An 8936-nucleotide genomic window follows, 5' to 3' on the forward strand; every position below is an offset into this window, starting at 1 on the left:
TATTTTTAGTAGAAAGAAGTATTTTGGAACTAAATCTATTTTCTTATTCTTTTTAATCTTCAAGATCATATAGCAATGTACATTATTTAGTTTATGAATATATAAATGGAATCGGAGGCACAGAAACGAAAAAATACTTTTAGCAGGAAAAAAAACGTTATTTAATCCTTTTGAACCTAAATGGAATATATTAAACATACTGAATAAACTTTATGGATATAAACATACAATTGGAGGTTTAGGAATCACTTACATTATTTTTAAGTTCACAATGAAATATGGAATTGGTCCAGAAGAGTAAAATTCCTGTTGGCAGTAAAAAAAATGTTTTAATCCTATTAAGATTTGATGAATATAAAAAATTTATATTTTGTATGTTTTATAAGTATTAAAACGAAATAACTAACTGGAGTTTTTTGAGAAAAAAATTCTTGTTATGAAAAAAATACATTTTGAATTTCATTGAACCTCATTTTTATATCCATAAATTATATCAAATAAATATACTTTATGGATATAAAAATGAAGTTGAAGTTTTAGAAGCATTATTGTTGTCGGCTAATTTCTTTTTCAATTCTTTTGTACTTTAAAAAAATTCCAATAGATACATACTGTAACTCTTTTATTGTAGAAAAATAAGTTTGCTATCCTTTTAACCGTAAGAAATACTAAACTTATACTTCATATACTTAATAGATTTAAAAAGGCATTATTGTGATCCCATAAATGAACATTTTCTTGGTAAGAAAATTCCTTTTTAAATAGTTCGAGCCTTTAAGAATATCAGAAAATTTTGAATATTGGGAATACCACAAAATAAACTGCACCAGCTGTTCCTAAATGATGTTCCGCGAAGCCCTAGAGTTCCGTAGAAGAATTAAAAGGGTTATGCAAGTTAGTAATTTTTAAAACCAGTGATGAGTTTTGAAACCTCATATTATATTTAGATTCAATCTATAATTCATAATTTATTTCATCTTTTGGTCGCCTTTACGAAATTATTTTAAGTAAAATGCCAAACAATTAGAGGTGACATTTTTATAAGAAAAAATAACATTTCTGATGACAATATAATGAACAGATTACGAAAAGAACAAGCAATTATGTCATCAAACAAATTAAAATAAAATAGCTAAATTCTTTAATAATGAAATATGTTTCCCTAATAGCCATTTTTAATGTTTAAAATATTTCTTTTTAGTTTTCATTTTCGCCAACTGGTCTGTGTAGGAGGCAGGGAGCAGTCCTTGCATGAGATAGGTTCTGGGTTCGAATCTCGGGCATGGCACGGATGTTCTTTCCTTCTTTGTACTATCTGTCCTAACTGTGGGAGCGACGTTGGCCCACCTAATATGGTGAAGAGAGGTCAGCAAAATCGCCCTGTAAATGCCTGAATTGACGGATGTTATGGAGAAAGAAAAAAAAAAGAAGTTTTCATTTCGGAGAAAACCGTAATTTAGTTTTTTTTATTCATTTTCAGCTTATGTATATATTTACCGAAAACAAATTCATAATTATATCAGACGCAGCACAAGGACTACAAATTTAACTTTCGGTCATAAATCCTAATTTAAGATTATTAATGATATTAAACATACTGTACATACTTTATAGATATAAAATTAGAATTGGGGTCTAGGAATCAGTGTTAAATTTTTTTGAATTTCACAATGAAATATTGATTTGGTCGAAGGGTAATATTTTTGTTGGCTGAAAAAAGCATTTTTCAATCCTACTAATCTTTGCATCCCTTTCCTATTAATCTATATAATCCTTAGGGTTCCGCATCCTCCTCCCCCTAAAAAAATGCGAACCGCTGCATTACACCAAATAAAAATAGCTGAGGAAAGAAAGTTTTATAGTAGCCTGAAAATGTCATGTCTACAGTTTATCTTCAAAAATCCATAACAAGTACTTTTGAAATCAGATGAAAAGATAAGAAGTTGATTATAGAGTTGATGTTGTTGAAGGTCAACCGAACTAAAGTATCATATCCGTTTTTTGCTGTTAGAAAAGTAGGCGTTCCTTGAATGAGTGACCGCAATGATTAGAAGACATGCAGCTGATTTCACTTGAGCATCCGCTGTATTCTGTTTTGTCTTGAATCATAATCAAGTTTTCTAATGATCCCTTGACATGCTAATTTTGAATTTACCTTCAGAAGAAAAATATCCTAAAAAATGTTTGTTATTAAGTTAAAATAAATAAATAAAAAAAATTGTATGATGATATGAGGTACACAAACAATTTGAGTATTATTTAAATTTTTTTAAGTCTGTTTTTAAGATTTTACATACTATGTCATGTCATACGTACAAGGTGTTCCGTAACGACCACACTTGATGGGTAATTTTAGAATCCTCATCAAAAATAAAAAATAAAAAAGTATACAAAGTAGGGATTGCAAACTAATATTGAAGTGAAGAAAATCAAAAACGCTATCGAAATCTAATTAGTCATAGTACAAGATGGCGCATGTAAAAAAAAAAAAAAAATCAAGACATATTAGATTGAGAAACGAAACAGAGAGGCGTTAAAAGACGACAATTTCAGATTTGAGAATCCAATTAAACATGTTTTGATGTTTATTATGATACCTCTGTGTGATGCGTCTGATTTAGTTAGTCCAAATTTTCGAATCCAATGTTACATCAGTCACGTCCAACAGACAGTGGCGGATCCAGCGGGGGGTCATAGGGGTCAAGACCCCTCCCCCCAAAATTGAAAAAGGCAATTGAATTTTGTTAATAGTTTACAAATGAAATTAAATATTTTAAAAATTATTTAAGGGGGCATATACACCTAGGTAAGTCGGAAAAATCGATTTTTTCCCATCTAATTATGTTCTTCACTTTTTCAAAAATCATAATCCATAAGATTAAAACGAAATTCGTCATAGTTTCATTGTAAACATTAATAATGTTGAAGCGCACTTCAACAGGTTTAACCACAGATTGTATTTGCCAAAGTTTCTAAAAAAACGCATTCTATTGTTCACTATAATGTTCTATTGTTCACTATGAAAAAAATAAATGAGAAGACTAGCATTAAAAACTCCATTTTTTTAATATTTAAAAAAGAAAATTTTTGTAAAAAAAATTAATTGGGGGGGGGGATCTGAGTCTATGACCCCCCCCCTCAGGAAAAATTTCTGGATCCGTCCCTGCCCACAGTCCTAAAACTTAAGAACTGGAGGGGAGTTGCCATGGACAGAGGGAGCTGGAGAAGGCGTGCTGTTGAGGCAGCCAGGACCTGCAAAGGGCTGTTGCGCTCCTGAAGAAGAAGAAGTCCTTGCCCACAGATAATTTCAGTTAGGAATATTTATAAATTCTACTGCACTCGTCTTAATGATTCGCATGACGTCATGCATATTTCGCATTCGGTGATCAAAATAATTCGGTGATCTTAACTTTTCATACTTAAACACCATGCTAAAAAGATATTTTTACAAATTTATATGATTCATGTTTGAAGGAGAAATAAATGAAAGCAGTTTTAAAAGCAACCGTTATGTGGATATTATATTGATAGACAGTATTTTGCCTGTTAAATTTAAATTTAAAAAAAAATTGAAGAAAGAAAAGGAAATATAGGAGTGAATGAAAATTAAAGAGTGGCAGTTGTTCCTATACAATTTTTAAAATTGTGCTTAAATATCTTGATCCCAAAGAAAACATTTGCAACAACATTATACAGATTCAATAAAATGTGATCTTTGAAATTTGAGCTTGATTTCGGTATAATATTTACAGCTTAAAATTTTTTTTACAAAATTGAAACTTTGTGTATTTTAAGTAATTGAATCTGTTTACTTTTGGTAATGTTTCAAATTTATACAAAATATAAAAAATGACTTTAAAAATATAAAGCTGTTTTATTTGGCCTTAATATATTTTTTAGCCTTGGTGCAAATTCTGTACAAGCGCTTTTTTTAGAAAAAAAAATTCTTTCATAATAAAAATTACGTAAAAATTAGATTTTCAATTTACAACCATCTTGAATTTTTAAAAAGTTGCATCCCTAAAATAAAACATCTTAACATCAACTTTAAAATAATTGCCAGGAAGTAATTCTAATTTTTTTGTTCGTTTCCTTAAATTAATGAAAATTTTGTCTGTTTCAATATATTAATAGTAATAATTAACTTTATTAAATCAATTTTAATTCCTAAAAATTTAATCACATCCCAACCGATTGTATGGATTATTAGCCTAATATACAATAGTGCTGCCATTTATGAAATTGAAAATGAATATTTAAAAATATGGTAAGAATATATACGTTCATTATAATTTATATTGTTAAATAATTGAAGAGAGATTAAGATGCGTTTTCAGAACATTAACTGCCTATGCTAAAAAGAAATATGGGCAGTAATGGGTAAAAAATGTGAATTTTTAAATCTTTACTAATGACTTTAGAGTTTTTCTGCAGATTCTGCTTCATTTTTTCTAAAATTTTTGATACATTATTTTTCTTAATATTAATGCCCTCTCTTGAATATAGCGTTAATTATTATGCTTGGAATGAACTCAAATTCATGATAAAAACCGTTCAATTGATGGAGTAATTATTTACTTATTTAATTTATTTATTTTTTATTTCAAAACAGTTTATTTATTTACCCTCCTGTTAATTTCTTAATTTTCTACGTTTTACTTAATAGAGTCAGTTGAATCTTTAAATATTGAATTTGGAAATATTTATTTTACGTGTTTACATTCACACCTCTTTTATTTGTAAATGCTATAGCCCAAGGCGTACTAATATTTGAGGACTACTATCTCAAATAATATTACGCCGCGCTATAGCCATAATAATTTTCTGGTGCTGCCATCTATATTAATTCTAGCATAATAAATAGAGCAGATTGATAGATTTATGATTGTAAAGCATTGACAACAAAATCAAAGGACAATTGTGTGGTTTTTATTCACAATTTTGAACGAAGATAAATATAAAAGTTTTCAGAAGAAAAAGACAAACATAACATGATCCAATGCTAAATGCAAAAATTAAGCGTTCAACGTTTAAGATTTTAGTGCTGCCATCTATTATTCTTCATGAACAGTTACGCTTCATTTATTCAGCCATTTACAGTCTTTATCATCGGATCACTTAACATTCAGTCAGAATTATATTTTTTGTTTTGAAAATTCGAGTATTCTTTATCATTTATGATAAACATTTCAATAAAACCGAAACATACTAGGGTTTTCATATTAAGAATTGCCAATTATTATTGAAGCTCAGAGGAAACGGAAACCGGATATGTGAAAAGGAAAGTAAGAAAAACGGGATATTAAATACATTAAAACTATAATTTATATTGCCTGCTGAAACTTTGAAAGGAAAAAATTCCCTGGCTCTGATTATTATTATTATTTATTGCTATATATTACTATTGAGTTTTGGAAAGGGGGGCTTAAAAACTAATTTATTTGTTTATTAGGAACGAAATTCGTTATTCACTTTTTTTAGGAACATCATTTAAGCTTCGCCTTTAAATAAACCGAATTTAGATTCACTTAATTCTATCTTTGTTGTTACTGACTCCGATAGTGATTGGTTAAAAGTTTAAAAAATCTGTGAAAGAAAGCGTCTAAAACATAGCCATTGCATTTAAAACATTTTGCGTGGATAATAAAATATGCCTTCAATTGGGGTAATTTTAACCAGTTTTAAACTTCCAGCAAAAAAAAAAAAAAAAAAAAAAAAAAAAAAAAAAAAACAAGTATTTTAATAACAATTGGAAAAAAAATCGGATTAAACTCGGAGGTAGGACTGACAGAGTTGATTGCTTTCTCCTTCATTGAAAGTACAAAAACAGGTTTGTGGGGAAAAGTTACCCATACTACTGGGGTTACTTTGCCCTTTAAGTCTTTTCTATAGAAAGTTACCTGCCTATACAACTGAGGTAGCTTAGCCCTTTAAATGATTTTCTATTGAAAAGTACGTAAGTCAATTACTACGAAATGGTGCCCTGCCGGGAAGTAACAGTGATTGAAATTTTATTTATTGCTATATATTAATATTGAAAAATATTTTTTTTTACTCGGAACACTTTGACTTGCAAAACTGGCGTTATAAAAGTTAGAAGATTTTCAAAAATAATGAGAAAAAGAGAGGACATGTATATAAAAATACATATTATTATCACACAGTTTTAAGATCTTGAGAAATACTCTTCGAAAGAAAATTTGTCAAGATCAAGTTTTAAAAATTACGTCAACCAGAGAAATTCTGGATTCTTTTACTTTTTAAGGAAAAGTGAGCAATGTACTAAATCCTTATGTCTTTGGTTTTGAGATAGCAAAAGCTCTAAGCCATTTTCACGAATATTTAGATTTTTTTCCAGACAATACTTGAATGTTTTTTCCCGAGAAATCTCGCCACCACATTCTTCTGCTTGCATGCTCAGAGACTTTTCTTCAAATTGAATGTCTTGTTTCATTTCTATCTTTCATTTTTTTCCTCTTTTTTTAAAAAAAATAAATAAATAAATAAAAAGCAGAATTAGTAAAGGCACGAGTGGAATTGGTAATATCAGAAACTTTCTCAATGTGCAAGTCTATACACCGAAGAGCCATTACATTATGACCATTCTCCATCTATAACAATGGGCTCGTTCAGGTTTTTATGGTTTCTCGCCCAGGAACAATGTTTCTCATGGGGCATATTAGGACCCATAATCCTCATAGAACAATCCTCGAAGTCTGTAAGCTACTTGAACATAGTTGCAGACCAGGTTCACCCATTCATGTCATCAGTTTTTCCTGCGGGGGATGATGTTTATCAGGATGTCAGGATAATGCACCATGTCATAAGGGTCGAATCGTCATGGATTGGTTCGTGAAACATTCCAGTGGCTTTCAAGTCGTGTCTTGGCCCCCAAATTCACCTGACCTAAATCCAATAGAGCATTTGTGGTCCTTCTTGGAAAACCAAATTCGTGCTGCCACGCTACCTCCTCGTAATGGGAGGGAATTGCAGGACCAGTTGGTGAGCACTTGGTACCAGATACCTCAGACTATCTATCAGCACCTTGTGGAATCAATGCCACGGCAGGTAATAGCAGTTTTGAGGGCTAAAGGTGGTCCCAGATGTTATTAGCAAGGTGATCATAATGTAATGGCTCTTCGGTGCATATCTGTTGTTCTGACACTGTGACAGTTGCATATCTGTTGACTGTGACAGTTAGTGAGAGGTGAAGTAATCTCAATTTTGCACGCGGATCATGGAGAGATGCAGTTCAACAAAATAATTGAGCGATAAATCAAATTAATTATTATATGTAACACAAATAGGGATGTGCATAACTTGAGAGTGAGTCGTGGTGGCTCAGGGGATACAGCATTCTTTGAAAAAATTGCCTCGTTCAGATTTTATTTTCAACTAGTGGGCTGCGCCCCCTGCTCGCTAAAGCTGGTAAACCCTCGAAAATTGCTACGCAATCTTATATGGTTTGCTTCGCAAACCAAGCTCGCTTCGCTCGCTAATAACTTAGGTACATTGCAAATGCGCAAAATTCTAAGAATTCAAAACAATCCTTCAAATCCATATAACAACTTTGAATTCAAATAAATGACATGTAATTCGTTAGATCTATTAGAAATGTGCTATAGTATAAAATCTTAAAGCGTAACAGCACGACTGAGACTCATTTTTCAATGAATAACTGATAACAATAATAAAACAAATAAATTCGTGTTATAAATCAAAAATTGTCAAAGAAATTCGTGAAAAAAAGCGCTTTCAACAAAATACTAAAATAGAGATCGATCGACAAAGACTACTCACTTCTGCCTAGCTTAATAGTATGATATTGCCGCAGCTGATAGGGTGAATTTCGGAAGAGATCACATTTGGTAAGAGTGCTCTCTCTGGTTATTTCACTTTCCGTTTTTAAAAGCGCTATATGTTGAGCCACCTCAGCTAGATAAGGCATGTGACATTTTCAGCGGCAATCATTGGTCGATTTTCTAGCGTTGCCATTCGGGGAGTTGTAATGAGCCTTTTTTTGTCGCCGTGTAGGAGAAATATGTATATAGATTAAGAATTATAAAAATATTCAATTGAGAATTACAAAAATTATCTCGTAAAAGAATATTTTTTTTCTCCAAAATTTTTCATAGCACTTGTTTGTGCCGGGTGGCTCAGGGGATAGGCCTTCCAATGAGGTGAACCATGTTCGAATCCCAGCGATGGCTGGTTGATACGAATTCCGCACCCGGCACGCACCGATCACAATGCTGATGTAAAATATCCTCAGGTGCAGACGGATCATGGGTTAGAGTCTCCTTGCCGTCAGGTTAACCATGAGAGATTTTCATGGTTTTCATCTCCATGTAACGCAATTGCGGGTTAGTTCCAGCAAAAAGTCTTCCGGGAAAGCAAATTTCTCCCAATACTATTTCAGGCGTGTTCCTTCGTTTTCTGTATTGCGTTCAAAATTACAAAGCTATAGAGTTCAACATTTGTAGTCGTAAACCCAAACATTGGTTCGGCTGTGCAACGACGGTTATAAAATAAAATAACTTATTAGCTATTACTTAGGTTCTTATGTTTCGAAGTTGAAGTAGCAAATTTGATGGATAAACTGTCGATTCACAAATAAATCAGTTTCCAGCTAATAAACTATGAGTAAAGCCGACCGGAGTGTGTAGGGATCAGGGAAATGTTCTGGGTTCGAATCCCGGGCAAGACATGTCTATTCTTTCCTTCTCTGAACTATTTGTTCTTACTGTGGGAACAACGTTGGCCCACCTAATATGGTGTCCCTGGAAGAGTGGCCAACAAATCTGCCCTTCAGATGCCTATATTAACGACAGATCATTCCACAGGTGGCCATTGAAAAGAAGAAAAAAACATGAGTAAATGAAAACACTTCTGTCTCAAAGTTGCCTACATTAAGGTTAACAGACCTGAATATTTAC

The sequence above is a fragment of the Parasteatoda tepidariorum genome, chromosome 7 (genome assembly GCF_043381705.1).
Source record: "Parasteatoda tepidariorum isolate YZ-2023 chromosome 7, CAS_Ptep_4.0, whole genome shotgun sequence".
NCBI classification, from domain to species: Eukaryota; Metazoa; Arthropoda; class Arachnida; order Araneae; family Theridiidae; genus Parasteatoda; species Parasteatoda tepidariorum.